Source organism: Micropterus dolomieu, linkage group LG16 (genome assembly GCF_021292245.1).
Source record: "Micropterus dolomieu isolate WLL.071019.BEF.003 ecotype Adirondacks linkage group LG16, ASM2129224v1, whole genome shotgun sequence".
Classification (NCBI taxonomy): Eukaryota; Metazoa; Chordata; class Actinopteri; order Centrarchiformes; family Centrarchidae; genus Micropterus; species Micropterus dolomieu.
This window is the reverse complement of record NC_060165.1, coordinates 5781831-5799323: the sequence shown is the minus strand read 5'-3', so window position 1 is coordinate 5799323 and position 17493 is coordinate 5781831. Positions and strand designations below refer to the sequence as shown.

Below are 17493 nucleotides of genomic sequence, written 5' to 3'. Positions count from 1 at the left end.
AGTTCATCCTGACCGATCCGTCAGAGTGTCGGGAGTTTCAAATAATCAATGACGTTATGCTGCTGTACCTCGTGCGTAAATACGCACACCGTCTTTCTTAACAGGGAGACAATTCATCCTATTTCACCTCCCCCGCTATTAATCAGAAGGTCAATTTTTATGATTTTTTAAGACCCACCTGATCCGTGGATATAACTCTGCACATCACTAGAATAAATAAATAGCAGTGAACTCAAAAGAAACGCAAAAGTAGTGTAAAGCATTACAATTCAGAGACAGTAATATTGTAATATAGCTAATTACACTCAAATGACAGTAACAAGTAATCTATTGTATTACATTTGGGAAGTAACTTGCCCAACACTGTCCACCACTGCACAAACCACTTTTCCCACTGAGCTGCAAATGAAACATAACTGACAGTTACACTGACTTGTCTTGATGAGGTTCACTAGCTAGCTACAAAAAGCACAGAAAGGTGTATGTGAGTTTGCAGCTTTTTTATTCGTGTTATCTTTTAATGTTATTTATTTAAGTTAACTTCATTAACTTAAAAACAGAAAAAAACAACTGGTGGAAAATACCAAAGGATGCTTGTTAAGCAACAGCTGAAGGAAGTGGTTTAGCAGCAGGGTCTTTGCATCACAATGTGAAAAGAGTGTATACAGTCAATGTGCCACTATGCAGCAAAAGTAAGTGTTCATTGTTCCAACAAGGTTATCAGCTGTAAACAATGTCAGAGGCGTTAAAGCTCTCCATCTTGACCCAACCTGGCTGATGCAGTTTGATCTGCAAGACATAACCTTCTGTTAAACAATTGGTAGGCTGTTGTTTTCCCTGTGATCTTGCTCTTCGGATGTAGGCTGCATTAAAACCTGCTCTCTGTGAGCCAACGGAGATTAAGTGGCTACATTACCGTTAACAACCACATTACACACTCCAGTACCCCTAATCTCTCACTGTCGCTGTCTGCTGTGTGGCGAGAGAGAAATAGAGAACAATTTTCACTTTTCGTTGCCAAGAGGATTAACCTGTCCAACTTGGTTAACTTTGTATGTTCCCGAGTTTAATGCTGCCAAAGTTACAACCATAACATCATAGAAGCACACGTTCCGCAGTGTGCCATGTGGCACACAGGCCCGGCTCTGACATGGTATCAGACTTGCATTGCAGAAACGGGTTTACACCTACAATTAACATAACATGTGTAAAGTGCATCTTTAATGACCACTTGTTGCTGGAACTTGTTTTTCTTGCTTACATCTAATTTAATCCTCCCAAACACAATTGCACACGTGGTCATACAGAGGACTGCTGAGTCCATTTGCATACTGGATTAAAGGCAACACCTTCACAGCCAAAACCCGAAGAGTATTTCACACACTAAACCTGCAGTGCGGAACAGTGTTTGTGTTATTACACAAACACGTGTGTATCCTGTATGCCTACAGGTGTGCTCGCACCAGGCTCGGGCTGCACCAAGGGTTATCCATGTTATCCCTCCTCCGAACGCGTAACTGAATGAGTTCTGTTTTTATCTGGAGCATCAGAAACTTTCCTCAGACTCTTCTGAAGTGTTTCTGCCAAATTCTCCACCACACTCCTAGTTTCTGTAGCCTACTCCGTCACTATGAGTGCTCCAGAGCCATGCAGAGAGAGCGTGGCGCTGGCAAGGGCTTGACGGATGTTCATTTATAAGTAAAAGTCAAATGAATGCAAGACCCCTTCTGAAAGTCGGCATCATTTAGATCCCATTGTGTCCTGGGATGCCTTCACACCTGGGTTTACAGCTGCTAATTTACATAACAAACATTAGGCTAAAGGACTGCAAGGACAACCTACTGAACTTTGCTCAGAGTATAGGGCCAGAAGATCACATACCTTCAATTTGAATTGGAGACAAAAAGACTTGCATGTATCGTCTCTTTTTTTATAGCTTAAATGGATTCACAGAATTCCAAACCCTAGTTTCTGTGTGGTAAGATCGAGCATTCACTGTAAAATAGAGATGAAGTGCACAGAGACAGAAAAGCTGAAAAGACAAAAAACAGATTTGCTCTCAATCTCTAAACCTTTGAGGAGTTGCGAAATAAGACAACTATGAAACATGCTTTAAAAAGAAATATAAGATCTTTTCTTACAGCAGATCAGTTTAAAACAACACAACTTCTTCAGACATCCTCCACCTAACAAGCAAACTCTTGCATCAGCCAACACCTGAGAGACAAATCCCTCCCAGAAAGACACTGCCGAAACTGGTCTACTTGAGTTACTTGACAATACAAGCAACTGTGTGTTCCTCAAACAGCTAGAAGAGTGAAGTCATGTGCATGTGAAGGTTGGTAGCCTAGCCATTTTTTCAATCCAATCAGTCATACTCACTTATTAAAAAGTTCCTTAAAGAGGTCCCGGGATTGTTCCTTACCCCCCCTTTTTTTTTAAAGACCAATGATAGACAAGTGAGTGGGTGAGAAGCTGCAGATCTTGAAATGTAACTCAGGTAAGTCAGCAGGCTTTTAAAAGGGAGGAGGGAGGACCTCTGTCAACCAATGAGGCGGGCAGAGTTCACTCAGACTCCTCCTATAAGCCAGTGTGAACAAGTACAAAGGAAAATGTAGATAGATAGACAGATAGATAGACAGACAGATAATCAGACAGATAAATAGATAGAAAGACAGACAGATAGATAGACAGATAGATAGATAGATAGATAGATAATTCAAATGATAGAAGAGAAAACAGACACCAGGGTTTGCCAAAGCTGTTAAATACCCATGGTCGCTTCAAGGCGGGATCTTATGACATACAACATGACTATGACCATCCAGTGTTATACTGGTGCAAATTTATACAGGCCAAACTCATGTGGACTGATGAATGGGTTCACTGGGGAACTGATCACACACACGCACACACACGCCTCTTAAAACAACTGGTTCAATCGTCATTGTACTGCCTCTTCAGTACCTAGCAATACACACCCACACACATACACACACATTATTGTTTGCACACGCAGCTGCACACACAGATGCAGAGAAGCGCTGCGTGCAACTGTCTGTGTTTTCGGAGAAGGCTGTGCCGCCGGCCAACCAATCAGAGGACAGAGTTGGGGATGTCCATGTGCCCAAGGTTTTATCTCTGTCCACTTTGTGATGCCGTCCAAATGAAGGAACACACACACATGGAACATGTGAGGAAAAACTGCTGAAAAGGTTTGTGCAGTGAGTGAGCAGGTTAGAAACTTATACTGAATGAAAACGTTCTATGTGCAAAACGCACACAATATTGTATGTTGTATTTCTTGCCTTTGCTGAACAGCAGCCACGGTGCACACAATTACCATTATGGAATAATGCTAAATGCTAAAACCTAGTGTTCAAGACCGCCCAAACCGAGACCAAGTCAAGACCAAGACCAGAGTTTATCGAGACCGAGACAAGACCAGGACTTTTAGGGGCTGAGAGCACTCGAGACCAAGACCAAGGGATGGTAAGACCGAGTCAAGACCAAGACCAGTTCCCTGCATTGCATGGCACCCAATAAAATGTGGAACGAGATCATAGGTACTTCTCAAAGTGATCTGAAAGATCCACTTTCCCATTAAAACACCCACATACAAACACTAAGAGCTGAAATCAACGTAAGCATCGCAGGGAGGGGTGTTAATGGGAACAACACATGTTTAATTAGGGTTATTGGTTGCATTTGAAGCAATAAGTTTTACTTCCAATCAAAGTTAGGATGTTAACAAATCAGTCAATGCAAAAGCAATTTATTGATATTCCCAAAGTTATGGTCTTGAAATAAAATCCCGAGACCGAGATAAGACCGAGTACAAAGGCGGTCGAGTCCGCTACACAGCAATATTTACCAAAACTTTGCGAACGCTAGCTGACATTAGCCATCATAAGCTACTGGTTATACAGACAAAGAAAGGCTGACTGTAGGCTTTACAGCAATTTCAGGATAGTAACAGTATTTGGGATAGTTATTTATGCTTTTAGGAGGTATTGACATACAAAATTGTTTACATGGATTAGAAATTAGTAAGGGCCAAACAGGCTGAGGCATTCAACTGTTTTCATCCAAATAATTTCAGAATATACTGTATTCATGTTTGCTGAAGCAGCTGCTATGTCAGCACATGAAGAGGTATGGGATAATACTAAGTGCTACAATCTACTGTAACAGCACAAATTAAGAAGAGTCAAAATTCAGCGAACTGCTCAGTGTCAATTATCCAGCAATATTTACCTATTTGCTAACATAAGCTAACGACCATTAGCTACTGTTCTTACCAGAACAAGTAATAAGGCTGGAGCAGCAAAACTCCTGAGTGTACTGAACTGGGAAAGGGTGTCTGCTTTTGCTTATGTATTCAACTTCTCATTTGGAAGGATCTGCCATTTAAGTTTCAGACTTAATCATCGAGGAAAATGATCGAAGCTATACCAAACATCCGAAGCCTAATTTGCTAGCACACAGACCAAAATAAACAAGGAGTCGGTTTTAATAGGTTGTCAACTGACTTAAAGTCTCCCCCCAAAAGAAATGCAACTTTTCCCATTCCCTTTTTATACCAAAATTAGCATATTAAGGTTTTTTAGTTTGCCGTTTCTGTTTTTTCTGTATTTGACATCACAGGGTTAGTAAACAGTAGAGAACAGCATGGAGGCCAGTGACAATGTTGTGATGGTCGCTGTGTGCAGCCTAGAGACTGTATAAAAATAAGGTGTTTCTGGTTAACACCATTCTGGGCAGGTAAAAGTGTGTTTACGGTGTTAGGGTTAGTTAGAGTTTGCGCTCTGAAAGACGTCCCAGTGCAGATACAAAGTCACAACTGGTCGACTGTTAGCCAAGCATGCTAAGAGTACATAAACATATGGATGAGACATTTACAGACATCTGTATGTGGTCCAAAAATTTGTCATTCCACCAGGGTGTCGTGTTTATATCACTGCTAGAGCTGATCAATTCCCGTGACTACTGAGTAATTTAACCCGGGAGTGAATGACAATTGTACCCTTTCACACAGAAGACAAAAGCCAGATGCTACCAATTCCCAGGCTTTACACCCTGGGTGAAAAAAGTGAAGCCACAACAAAGCCGTCACTTTGTTTAAACAGTAATCACTACAGACAACAACACAGCCAAGTAAATAGCAGTGAAAGCCAAATTCCAACAAACATAAACCTGTCACCATGATGCTCCCTGAAGCTGCAGGGACATTCCTTACATGGTATTGCAGTCCTTGAAGTGTTTGGGGCTTCACACGCATACTCGGCCAATCACCTGTGACTAGAAACCTGTCCCTGAGCGAATCCTGCAACTACCAAACAAGGACAGGTGTTTGCGTGGGGGGCTGGGGATGACAAGGTCACAAACTTCAGAGTGGAGTGGCCAGCTATAGAAGTGACTGAGCTCAGTCTTTGAGGTCAAAGATATCACACGCATGAAAACAAAGACTTAAAGGGTACAGTTGAGGCAAAGAAACATGTCTAACTGACGTCTCTCATTAACCCTGCTGAAGCAGGAATATCACTTGAAGACATGTAATGATTTGTAACAATGGCAGAGATAGTGATGCAATGCAGAAACTGCTGTTTCTGTTATCTATTTCTGTTACACATCAAGGTTTAGGCCTTGATGTGTAAAACCGTAATGTGATGTAGAGTAAAGATGGACACAAGGCAGGGTCCGTCTAAAGAAAGAAGCTACTGAGAGCAAATTACTTGCTGTATTTTGGTAAATAGATAGATTATACAAATTCAGTGTCTGGCTGGGCAATAATTTAATGATATCACAAGCTTAAAACAACAGCAAATGCTGAAATGAATTCTTTCAGAACAAAATCAGTAACTTTAAATCATCATATTGAAAACACTCATGGTCAATGTGAAGATTGGTTCAGCTTACATGTGATCTTTTTTTGTGTAATAGCAAATGTTAATTAATTATTAGTAATTTAATCAAGAAGTAGATCACCAGAATTAGGGAAGTTATACAATTTTCCAACTTCGCAAATTTTGTGTTATGTGATAGTAAGCTGAATCTGTTTGGGTTTTGGACTGTTGATTGGAAAAAAACAACAATTGAACTACTTGGGCCCTGGGAAAATGTTTACACTATTTTCTCACATTTTCTATCTGTGAAATAAACAGGTTTAGTTTGACTAAACTGGCACATGATAAATTGTCACATATCTCCCTTTATGCAACTGTATCATCCAGGTAAAGGTATGTTGTATGAAAAAGGTTTCTTATTAACAACCCCCCCCTGAAAACTTCACCTCTTCAGATGTGTCTGGAGTAGGCTGGCTTCGACAAGTTTGTAAGGTCTCCTACTTTTTCAGTTTCCTTCTGAATCTTTCCAGTAACATCATGCTTTCCCGTGTTGTCTGCTCAACCTCCCTCTGTCATGTGCACAAACCCAACCTTCTTTTAATAATTCCTTCGGTAAAACTTTGTCATCTTACGGACAATGTCCACCTACTTAATGCAAGCGCTTGCCAAGACTTTTTGACTGTTTTCGTGATGTTCTCTTGATGATTAGCTCAATTTTCCGAGGTATGTTTCTGTGTGCTGTGTGAAGTGTCCTACTGTTTTGGGTTTGTTTTGACACAGGCTTTGGCAAAGTGCTCAAAGAAGCATTAGAGATGAGGTAACACTATTTGCTTATTTCTCTGTAATTCAGTGTACATCTGTGGATCTTCTAAGTAGCTGTTTCACCTCTGTGTTTGACCTCTCTTTGCATTTGTTTTAGCTTGAGAGTGCAAGACCTCATAAAATCCTGGCCTTGAAAATGTTCTTACCAAGGGAACACTGTAAAGAACTGTTCTCCTCTTTGGATAATTAACATTTAACAAGGTTTTCTGACGTGGATTTGTGAATGTGGTCATTTCTGTGGCAGGAGAATTACACAGTGTTGACATCAGCTGGTAAACATTAAAGGCCAATGGGGATGTTTCTGTCATGGTTCAGACAGAAACTTTTTTGACCAAACATCTAACATGACACTTGTCGCTCATTGTTTAAATGGATGAATAAGTGGAAATAAGACGTTCCTCTCCCCTGCATGTAAAATCAGGTCTATGCACTTATGTGACACACATCATATGACACAAGTCATTATTACTTGTACAAATGTGTCCATTGCTTGTTTTTCCTCCGTCTAAGGCTCCGTCCACACTATTGCATTTTCATTTTAAAACGGAGACCTTTTGTTACGTTTGCACTTCCTGTCCAGACTACAACGGCAAAAATGAAGACCTAAAACAGAGAAGTTTGAAAACGCTGCCGACCCCGTTTTTCATTTCGAAACTCCAGGTAGCGTTTTAGTGAAGACGGGCAAAAACGGAGGACTTTAAAAACGAAGATGCAGACGCTCACACTCGGGTCTCTTGATTGGGTCTTATAAGTCATGCAAAGCAGACACACGGTGCTACTGACAGAGTTTGAATTGGTACTTTTATTAAAATATTCTGAACCGTGTAAATAACACTTATAGCCTACACTTGTACTGTGCATGTCGCCGTTTACTTTGCGACGACTCCCAGTCTGTTTTCCCCGCCACACTCCCGTGTTACATTCAGTAACAGTCCCAGCTCAATACTGGTCCATGCAAATAAATTTTTCTGTCTGGCATTTTTTAACTTTATTATAACTACGTACCAGGTAATTTAATAACAATGTTGCAGAAAATCTTGAATGGAATCACTGTTCTGAAAGATAATGGAAAGTTGTAAAGGCATGCTTTCGTCAAGCTTCACACATTACACAAACTAACATGCGTCACAGGAGCTGCAAATTGCAACCACAGTCCTCCACTGGAAGCCACAAAGCCAGTGTGGAATTAAAAATGGAGTTGTTCTAGGGCAATGGGGATCTGGTGATTCATTGTTGACATAACCAGCCTGCTCCTCTCACTCAATAACTCAATTACTAATTAAAAAATGATGACAACTTATTTGCTGAATTGACTCGTGCCACATAAGCATCACTAGCAAACTACTCCTGAGAGGAAGATGGACCTTAGGTCAATGGGATGAATTGCTAAAAGTCACTGATGTTCTTGCAGCTCTCTCTGCGTTCAAGTTAAAGCAGTAGTTTGACATTATGGAAAATGCCCTCATTCACTTTATTGCCAAAAGTTAGATGAGAAGATTGATACCACTCTCATATCTAGACATCTACGGCACCCGCCTAGCTTGCAAACCCTCACACAGCTTCTTCAGTCTAAAGCCATCTGAGCGAAGGTACTGGAACCTCCGTGCCAGCTCCACCAGACTGAGGAACAGTTCCATCCATCAGTCCGTTAGGATGCTGAACACTTTCCCCTTCCTCTCCCCTCTGCCCCAAAAGCCTAAAATGCAAAACCTCCACCCACCTATATCAGCACGGTACTACAAAGGAATGCATAACTACAAAGGATCACAAAACAAACAAACAATCAAAAAAAACCTGCTGCTATCCACCTTTGCACTGTGGAAACAGTATGGACAATATTTGCACTCAAGTTTGGAAATTATTTGTTTGACTTGTAAATAATTTTTTTGTCGTGCATTCACCATGGGTCATGAGAGAACCACAATTTCAATCATCTGTGTACCTTGTAAATGGTAGAATTGACAACAAAGTTGACTTTGTCTAGTTCTGATGAAAGGTGAGCCAGCCAACACAGACAAAGCTGTGCGCTTATCATCTCCGCTCAGCCCACTGACGTGTCATCGGGTCCTCTAGCAAGAATCTATTAATTATTCTACAAGTATTTAAACCCAGTAAGACAAGTCTAAGTAGGCTAACTGCAAATTAGGCACACAGCATTGTAGGCTAGACAATGGCATACACGATACAATGACTTCTTTCACCAGCAGGTCTTGTGTTTGTTTTTTTATATATGTGTATATACCCCAGTGAAATGTCAGGAAGGTATGCAGTTGTTAAAAAAAAGGTATAAAGCACACTCGCTCCTCAGCCCAAATCCCAACTGTCTCATTTTCGGCTCTGTAGTGGAAACATAATCATAAAACAGCTGCAAAAGGGCTATGATGTGTGTGAGACTGTTGAGGCAGTGGGTCTCGAGTAAGTGGTTCAATCCTACCCAACCAATCGTCGCCACTAATGAAGCGTGTCATGTAGGACAGATTTACAGCTGCTAGTTACATTCAGTGGACTGACTTGGCAGACTACTGTGCTTAGTCATCATATGTAAGTTGAGTCCAGCAAATCGTGGAACCACATCATACAGAGCTGAGAGCCACACGTGTTGAACTGAGTGCACACCCTCCTCCAGATGATCCTAACTGTCTGTTTCCACTTGGGAAGAATTTATTATATGCGGCATGTTGAGACATCCCCCTCCTCCTTTCTTCAGCCTTTTCACACAATTTACATGTTGGATGCATGTGCTACATGTTATGGTCCACTACTAACATCTGGTTAAAATTGATGAACTAAAACATAGCTTGAAGATTTCCATTTTAAATCCCTACATTTTATTTTACACTGTATTTAACCTAAATCCTCCCCTTTAATCCAACTACCCCTACTTCACTATATATCCTCTCTATCCAGATATATCTTTTGAATGAATGAGTGAGCTCTGCACAGGATACATCCATTCCATGGACTCACAGGACCAGTATTGGGCAAGTTACTCAGAAATGTAATAAATTACTCGTTACTTATTACTCCTTAAAATTCATTAATAATATTACTTTATTACTTTACTTATTACTGGGTGATAAAAGTAACTAGTTACGTTACTCATTACGTTACTATACTACTTTCACTACCACCCCATCGCAGTTGAAAGCTTTTTGCAGGTCGAAAGTTTACCACGGACGACAATGTTCTTTGCATCTTAGACTGTGACACAATAATGGCAGTATTACACTTGATCGAGTGCCCGAAGGGTGGGCTGAGGGATGTAGGGATGAGGGAGAGGGTCGAGGAATGAGGGGTAGGGGTCGAGGTGTGGTGGATGAAGGGTTGAGGGGAAGACAGGTGGGGGATGAAGGGGAGGAGTCGGATCCGTGCTGATGGATGCGTGAGTGAAGAGCAGACCGGTGTCTACTGGCGAGAAGGTGTGCGGGAACCGGTGGAGTCGAGACTCGGGGTGGGGGAGCCGTCTCTTAGTCCGCGGGCATTACTTAGTTAGTAACTGTAATAATATTACTGTTTAGGAAAAGTAATCCGTTACACTACTAGTTACTGGGAAAAGTAATAATATATATATATATATATATATATTAATATTGCTGAGTAACGCGTTACTGCCCAACACTGCACAGGACAAATTAGGGCTCTTTCAGAGTGCCAGTGCCACATCATAGAGGCCTCCTACAGCCATGCTAATGCACATTCGTGATTTGGGCTAAACGCTAATGTCAGCATGCTCACTATAGCTAACATTGTGATGTTTAGCAGATACCATGTTTACCATCTTAGTTTATTATGTTGTCATTTGCTAATTAGCACAAAACTGCAGGAACAATGAGGGGGTTGATAAGTGTCTGTAGGATTCATCATCTGGGGACCATGAATGTCTGTGCCAAATGTCATAGCATTTCATAGCAATCCATCCAGTGGTGGTAAACCAAAGTTTCACTTTCTCTCACCACATTTCTGTGGTCTGACAACATCTTCAGAGTAAGCTTGCACAATCCCAGTATTTCCAGAGAAAATGTGTTGTAATTTTTACCTCTGAACCTCAGGTATTTCATCTGACCTGGAGCAAAAACCGGATAGCCTGAGGCTGCAGGACATGCTGTAAGACATTTAATAAAACAAGCACAAAGAATGACAGAACTACAATAAGGGTGCAGGTTATGTTTCAACATTTCATTCCACATTCTGAATCAAGCCCACATATCTTTGTCCTGTGACATTTCAAGAATGAAGTTGTAATATTTTGAGAAAAAATATTAGCTATTTGGAGAATAAACTTAATGAAAAAAACATATTTTTATCAGATCACTGTATAGACCTACTCTGTTTGGCATTGGCCTACGCTATTTCTCTGTTGATATGTTAGAACCGTTTGGGACAGTACTGGATGAGACAAGGAGGTGTAAAACTGAAACTAACTGAAAACACTTCTGATCAGATAGAAATCTCACCACAAATCTATACAAATGTTAACTTCACCACCTCCGTTAAAGTGCAGCTCACAGGCGCTTCAGTGAGAAGTATCCTGGAGCAGTGAGACAGTCCCAAGCAGAGCAAAGATTTCTCTAAGCGTGGGGGAAAGAGATAGCAGCGACACAGAGCTACCGTTCAGAGGAAAGACGCCACACTGCAGTCCAAACCTGGAGACTGCAGGAAATACTAACACGTGCACATATGATTCAAAGAAGCCTATTCTATTATGATTTTAGCCTCGTCCAGGTTTTACATCTCTTTTTCTTAAGTTTTAACTCTCAAAATCTCTGATTTCTATTATCCTTTTCTATAATCCTGTAATTTTGCAACACAAATACATTGACTTGACACTGATGGACAACAGTAGTTAAAATAACGACTTAAAAATGTATACTAACATCTATGCCCTTGAATACAACATCTAACAAAGCTAACCGTTGTTTCCCATCACTGACTGACCCTGTGAAGAAATCTGCAACCAATAGGTTTTGCATGCTGAAAAGTCTTTCGAGGAATGAATGAAAATTCTCGGAAAGCTGATGGAAAATCACAAAGAACATTTGCTTTGGACTGAGTCATGATTTCTAATTGATGGAGGACACTGTAACTTTGAAATTCCAGGAGATTTTGACAAAAGGCAAATGTACAATTCCTATGGAAGATCTATTAAAATAAATCATACTGCAGTCAGTCATTCAAAGAGAAAAAAAACATATAGACAAAAACTCTGACTTCTGTGTCATGTGACATTAGATGGCCTTCAGCAAACACCATATTGGCCTTTTGTACTTGAGCCTGGTGTGTCCTAAACTTGTTTGTGAACCCGCTCTGGCAGACCCGTGATCTTATCAGTTACTATTGATCTGCCTGCTTATGTGTGCTAATGATGACGGCAGCATCTTGCTTCGTAACAATATGTTATTCTTTTACAGCTCAAGGTTTGACTTTCGGAAGAGGAGGCCTTTAAAAAAAGACACAGGCTTGAATTCAAAACTCACCTCAGCAATTCAACTGCCAGGAGCCCTAACCCTTTCTACAATCTCGAGCAGATCAAATTAGGTGCTTCTTATCACATTATGTTAAGTACAAATTAAAAATTTGGGTCAATTAAATTATGCAAAATGAGTCATAAGAAAGCAATGTGCTCTAACAGATTTCATTCTCTTCCATTTACAAGACAGAGGGGGACTCTTTACAGAGTCTAAAACTCATTTTCTGCTGCATCAGTGACCATGAACCTGGGGTGCTCTGATTATTCAGAGGCCCGTTGTTGGACATCTGGTTAGTTCTGACATGCCACCATGCTGACAATGCATCACCTCCCCTTTCCTGATCTTGCCCCAGGATTAGCTATTCTTTAATTTTATCCAATGCAATTCTACTTATCAATCCTGATTCAAATTGGTTACTGGTTCATATTCTTGGCAGTCAGCAGTTGGACAGATTGAAAGCAAATACAAGCCTTATTTTAAGAAAATTTGGGATTTGGTCATTTGTCATAGACAACAAGGGATTTTGTGATTCTTTTTGGTTAAAACTGAAAGAAAAAGCATAAAGATATGCAAGTACGCAAGTTGAAAATTACCTATTTGCGATTGTACGCATGTGGTACTGTAGTAGTTGCGACGCATTAGGATTAGCTTCTGGGGCATTTCGTCTATGAATGGGGACATTAAAACACTGCAATCTAAAAGGAATAGTTTGACATTTTGGGAAATGGTATTCACTTTCTTGTTTAGCGTTAGATCAGATGATCAATACCCCTCTCATGTGTATATGATAATTATAAAGCTATCTTCAGCGACCAGTTAGCTTAGCCTAGCAGAAAGACTGCAAACAAGGATAACAGTAAGCTTGGCTCTGTCCTAAGCTAATAACGCTCACTAATTAACATGTAATATATCATTTGCTTACTCCGTATAAAAACCAAATTGTAAAAACAGCAAGTGGAGGTTTTATGGGGGTCTAGCTGTTTTCATTTTAGCACTAAACTAAACTAACCGGCTGCTGAAGGTAGCTTTATAATTAATATGTGGACATGGGAGCAATATTGATCTAACTCATCAAACTCCCAGCAAGACAGCAAGTAAGCTAATTTTCCTACATGTGGAACTCTTGCTTCAAACCAGCTGCAGGAAATGCTTTGTCATCTTCAGCATTCAGCAGATTGCTCTACACTGTCTAAAATAAAATGCCTCTGATGAGATGATAGATCATGTGGCACATCAGTAACATTGGCTCCCCATATTAATAATGTTCTTGTAAAATAATGTGATTGAAGCAATTGTACACCCTGTTGTGAACAGCCATCAAGTTTTTTTTATTGTGACCTAAGTAAGTGAGCAACTGTGTCGGCCAACATACCTCCATGTTTGTAAGAGTTTCAGTAAGAACCTGAACTGCTGTAAACTGACCTCTGACCACCATGTGGATGGCGAGAGAAAAGGGATTTTCCCTGCAAGGATCAATAATGATTCACATTTTGTTTTTAATCTTACGTGCATGTGAACATTACACGTGTCCTCAATGCACATTCCAGAATATTGAATTATGCAACCAGGTATTATGCAGGTAAAAATAGACAGTTTCTTGCAATGCAAGTGCCACCTTACTGGATTTGAACTGAATGTGTTGACAGCGTTTTGGAAAACTGCCATATTCTTCTCCCTATCGTGGCACCGCTTCACGGTGTCTTTGTGTTAGTAATATCCACTCCTTTGAAACTGACTCTACATCTGGCTCGCAGCTCATTTTCTCATTGGCACCCCAAGTTACATCAGCTAGCACCAGCAGCGCTTCAACCCCCAGGCGCCCAGCAGGGTCTGACCTACATGTGTCATTCAGGTCTCCTAACAGCAGATGAGCAGTAAGCCCTGCCCCGTTGACAGGTGTTCAAACCTATGCTGGTATATCTACCCTCACCTGCAGCCTTGTAAGGTTAGTGAGGAGTGTTGAGTCAGGTGTTTTAACTTAGGTTACATCCACATTACTAAGTTTTTTTTATTTAAAACGACGACAATCTCCGTCCACACCATCATTTTAGCTGCGTATTAGAATTGACCTCCGTCTACGTTAAAACAACTGAAAACGCACATCTAGTGGCCATTTACGTACACTGGGCATGCATGTACTGGTGTAACCAGGAAGCAGATTGTTCCCGCAGTTGCAGAAAGAACTACTAGAGATGAACAAAGAATAGCAATGGAAAAGAACCACAGCAGAGATTCTTTTTGCATGGAAATACAACGAGGTGGAACTGTTACTGAAAGAAACGCGGGAGCAAAGCAACTGTGGTGGCAGAAAACAGACTGGAAGTCCTTGCAAAGCATTTACGACGACGTGCACCGTACAAGTATATAAGCGTTATTTACACAGTACAAAATATTTTAATAAGCAAACAAACGAAAATATTGTCAGTAGCATTGTGTTTCCGCTTTGCATGACTGATAAGACCCAATCAGGAAGCCAAATGTGAGTGTCTGTGTCAACAAGTCCTTCGTTTTCACCTGTCTGCACTAATACGCTAGCCTAGAGTTTTAAAACGAAAACGGGGTTAAAGGGTCACTCCACAGATTTTACAGATGGAGGTCATTTTACTGAGTGCTACTCAGCCTATGACAACACTTGTATAATATCTTCTGTGGCTCTGGAGGAGCTTTTTTTAAGTTTGAGAAAATTACCCTGATTATGCAACAGTGATGTCATCAGGGTTACCGCAGCTTGGGCTTGAGACAGAAAGCCTGTGTTATAAACTTAAACTGGGCGTTGATGTAGGCATTTACCAGTCAGAGAGGGTCTAATGAAAGATGCTGGAGTGACCCTTTAAATTATAGGCCTAACGATTAAAAAGAAACTCCAGATTACACAATCAACTAAGTTACACCTCACATGATTGTGCACCTCTAAGCCCTAGCAATGCCATAAAACACACAGGCCTTGGGTACTATTACAACTGTAAAATGCCATATGACAAACATATAGGTGGAGCTTCATTAAGGGAAGACACTACTAGATTGGTTCTCACTCTTATGTAAGTAAGGTGCATAGAGAACAGAGCGGGTTTGACAGTATACGTGTACAGTTGTTCTCACGTACAGTCACAGTGTGGCAACCGGGTATTTTTAGCTGTCAACACAGGCAGTGATAGAAACAGAACTCACTACTTAAATATGCCTAAGCCTTGATATTATCCTGGCTGAATCTAGTCTTTGTTTTCAGCCATGAAAAGTTCTCCGCTGTATATGGCTGGCATTAGGGAATGTTGCTTCAAATGCTGCACGTCAAGTGGCTTAAGACAAGGATGATCATAAAGTATTACAACAAAGAAAGTGACAACAACAAGGAAAATCCCTCAAGACCTAAATGATACAGCCCTGTTTATCTTTCTCAGAGTGATTAACAAGTACTTGCAGAATCAAAGAGAGATAGACTGCAGTTAAACAACAGTAAATGAAAAAAGAACATGACATAAAAGAAAGAAAGAAAAATAGTTTCTGTGGTGACACTGAGAGGAGAAATGCTCCAGAGAGCCCCTCAGCTTTACTGACAAGGTTTTCAAATCAAGGTATAATGAATTAAAAATTCAGTACAATATTTCCAAACTGAGCATGACAGCAGTTTGAGCCTGTGACTGCAGTCATAACATATTTATTAGTCCTCAGTGAGCCCTGCAGGCCACACAGTATGCTACTCTCGGCGTGTTACATAAACCCATGGTCCATATTCATATTTCTCCTCTGTTCATTCCTTCAAAGTAATGACTCCAAGTCATTTATATGTTGTGTGTGTTGCACACATACACACACACAGTGGGAGCGGGCACAAAGCAGTCTGTAAAATGCAAACAGGAAACTAATAGTTGCCTTTGTGTTTTCCTTCAGTAAACGCGGAAAGGCAGCGCCGCAAACATGCAAAACCCAACATGTGAAGTGAAAAGACTCGTTTCAGTCCATATGAACAACTGCGGGCTTCAGTGGGAACGTGTGTTTTGGTGGCAAAATTCTGACACTATTTATCACCGCGCACCAGAACAACGTGTTATTGTCTTGTATAAATAAAGACGCGTGTTTGGCGCTTAACGCAGCGTTACGCTGACTCCAGGCAACACCCTGCAGGAAGCGCTCCGCACGCCGCTACTGTTGCTCTGTCTCTTTAACATGTTAGTTTGTGAATATATGTGCAAGAACGATCAATGAAACAAGAAACACGGATGTTTAAAAAGCCATTAAACACACGCATACATGAGCCTTCTTTTAAGAGAAGAAAAAATATTTTGTAGTTAGGCTATAAAACCATACGAGCCGATTCCAGCCACATAAATAATCACAATTAAACTACCCGCTTCCACGCAATCAAATATGGTCGCCAGAGTTAACCAGCAAATCACATGCAGGGTAGATAACATCTAAAAGTAAGGAATACATGTCTAAATGTCGGGGTCTTACCTAATCTTTGAGGGTGGCGGACAGCTGTAGCAGGCGGAGAACTAGTGGAGACAAGAGTTGGAGACCCTTCCCATTTAACAAGCAAGGAGACTGAGTGGAAATTTCCATCTGCCATGTGATGATGGCAACTCCTGAAGCGTCGTGTTACAGCCAGACACTGCTGGGGGCTCCTTGTTCTCCCAAATCACCCTCCTTCCAGGCATTCATTTGAAGAAACATCTCGTTGTCCTAATGTGAAGATTTGAGTGGGTTGAATCGGTCTAATTGTTCCCATTTATTCGTCTTAAATATGTAACCTTAAGCTATGACAATCTGTATGCGTAATTACACTGGCTAAAGGGTGTTTATGCAACCCTTCAGATAAAAGAAAGGTTTATTTAATGATTGTGGCAGTTTACTGACTGAGATCCTTTGTTTACATTCTACCTGGCCACGTTGTAGGGAACACTCCACACTCCCAATCCACTGCTGTGATGGTTTAAAGCGGGCGTAGGGAGTAAAAACATGAGCCTTTAGGAGGTGCAAATTGACTAATAAACTGCATTTCGATGTTATGCACGTGTCATGATCAGCGGTGGACAAATACGCTCAATTTGGCTAGGCTATTGTATTTATTTACTTCACACTTAATGCTACTTTATACTTTTACTCTATTGCATTTCAAAGGGAATTAACGTTTTTACTACATTTATTGGAGAGATATAATTATCAGAGTAAGATTTTACACAGAAATTCAATTTAAGAATTCAATTCAATTTAGTTTTATTTGTAGAGTGCCATTTCATAACAGAAGCTTCTCATTGCACTTTTCAGAGCAGAGCTAGAGCTGGGTCTGTAATATTATTTACAGAGAATCCAACAATTCCCACCATGAGCAAGCACTTGGACAGTGGCAAGGAAAAACT

The 17493-nt window shown here is 40.7% G+C and overlaps 1 protein-coding gene across 4 annotated transcripts in view; it reads right to left on the bottom strand.

The window, feature by feature from the left end:
• Window positions 1-16766, bottom strand: part of slc38a4 (solute carrier family 38 member 4) — a 39155-nt gene extending 22389 nt beyond the window's left edge. For all 4 annotated transcript variants that reach the window (XM_046071557.1, XM_046071559.1, XM_046071558.1 and 1 more), the window contains exon 1: window positions 16589-16766. The gene's annotated coding sequence lies outside the window, so the exon portion shown is untranslated. The remainder of the gene's footprint in view (window positions 1-16588) is intronic.
• Window positions 16767-17493: the final 727 nt, after the last annotated feature.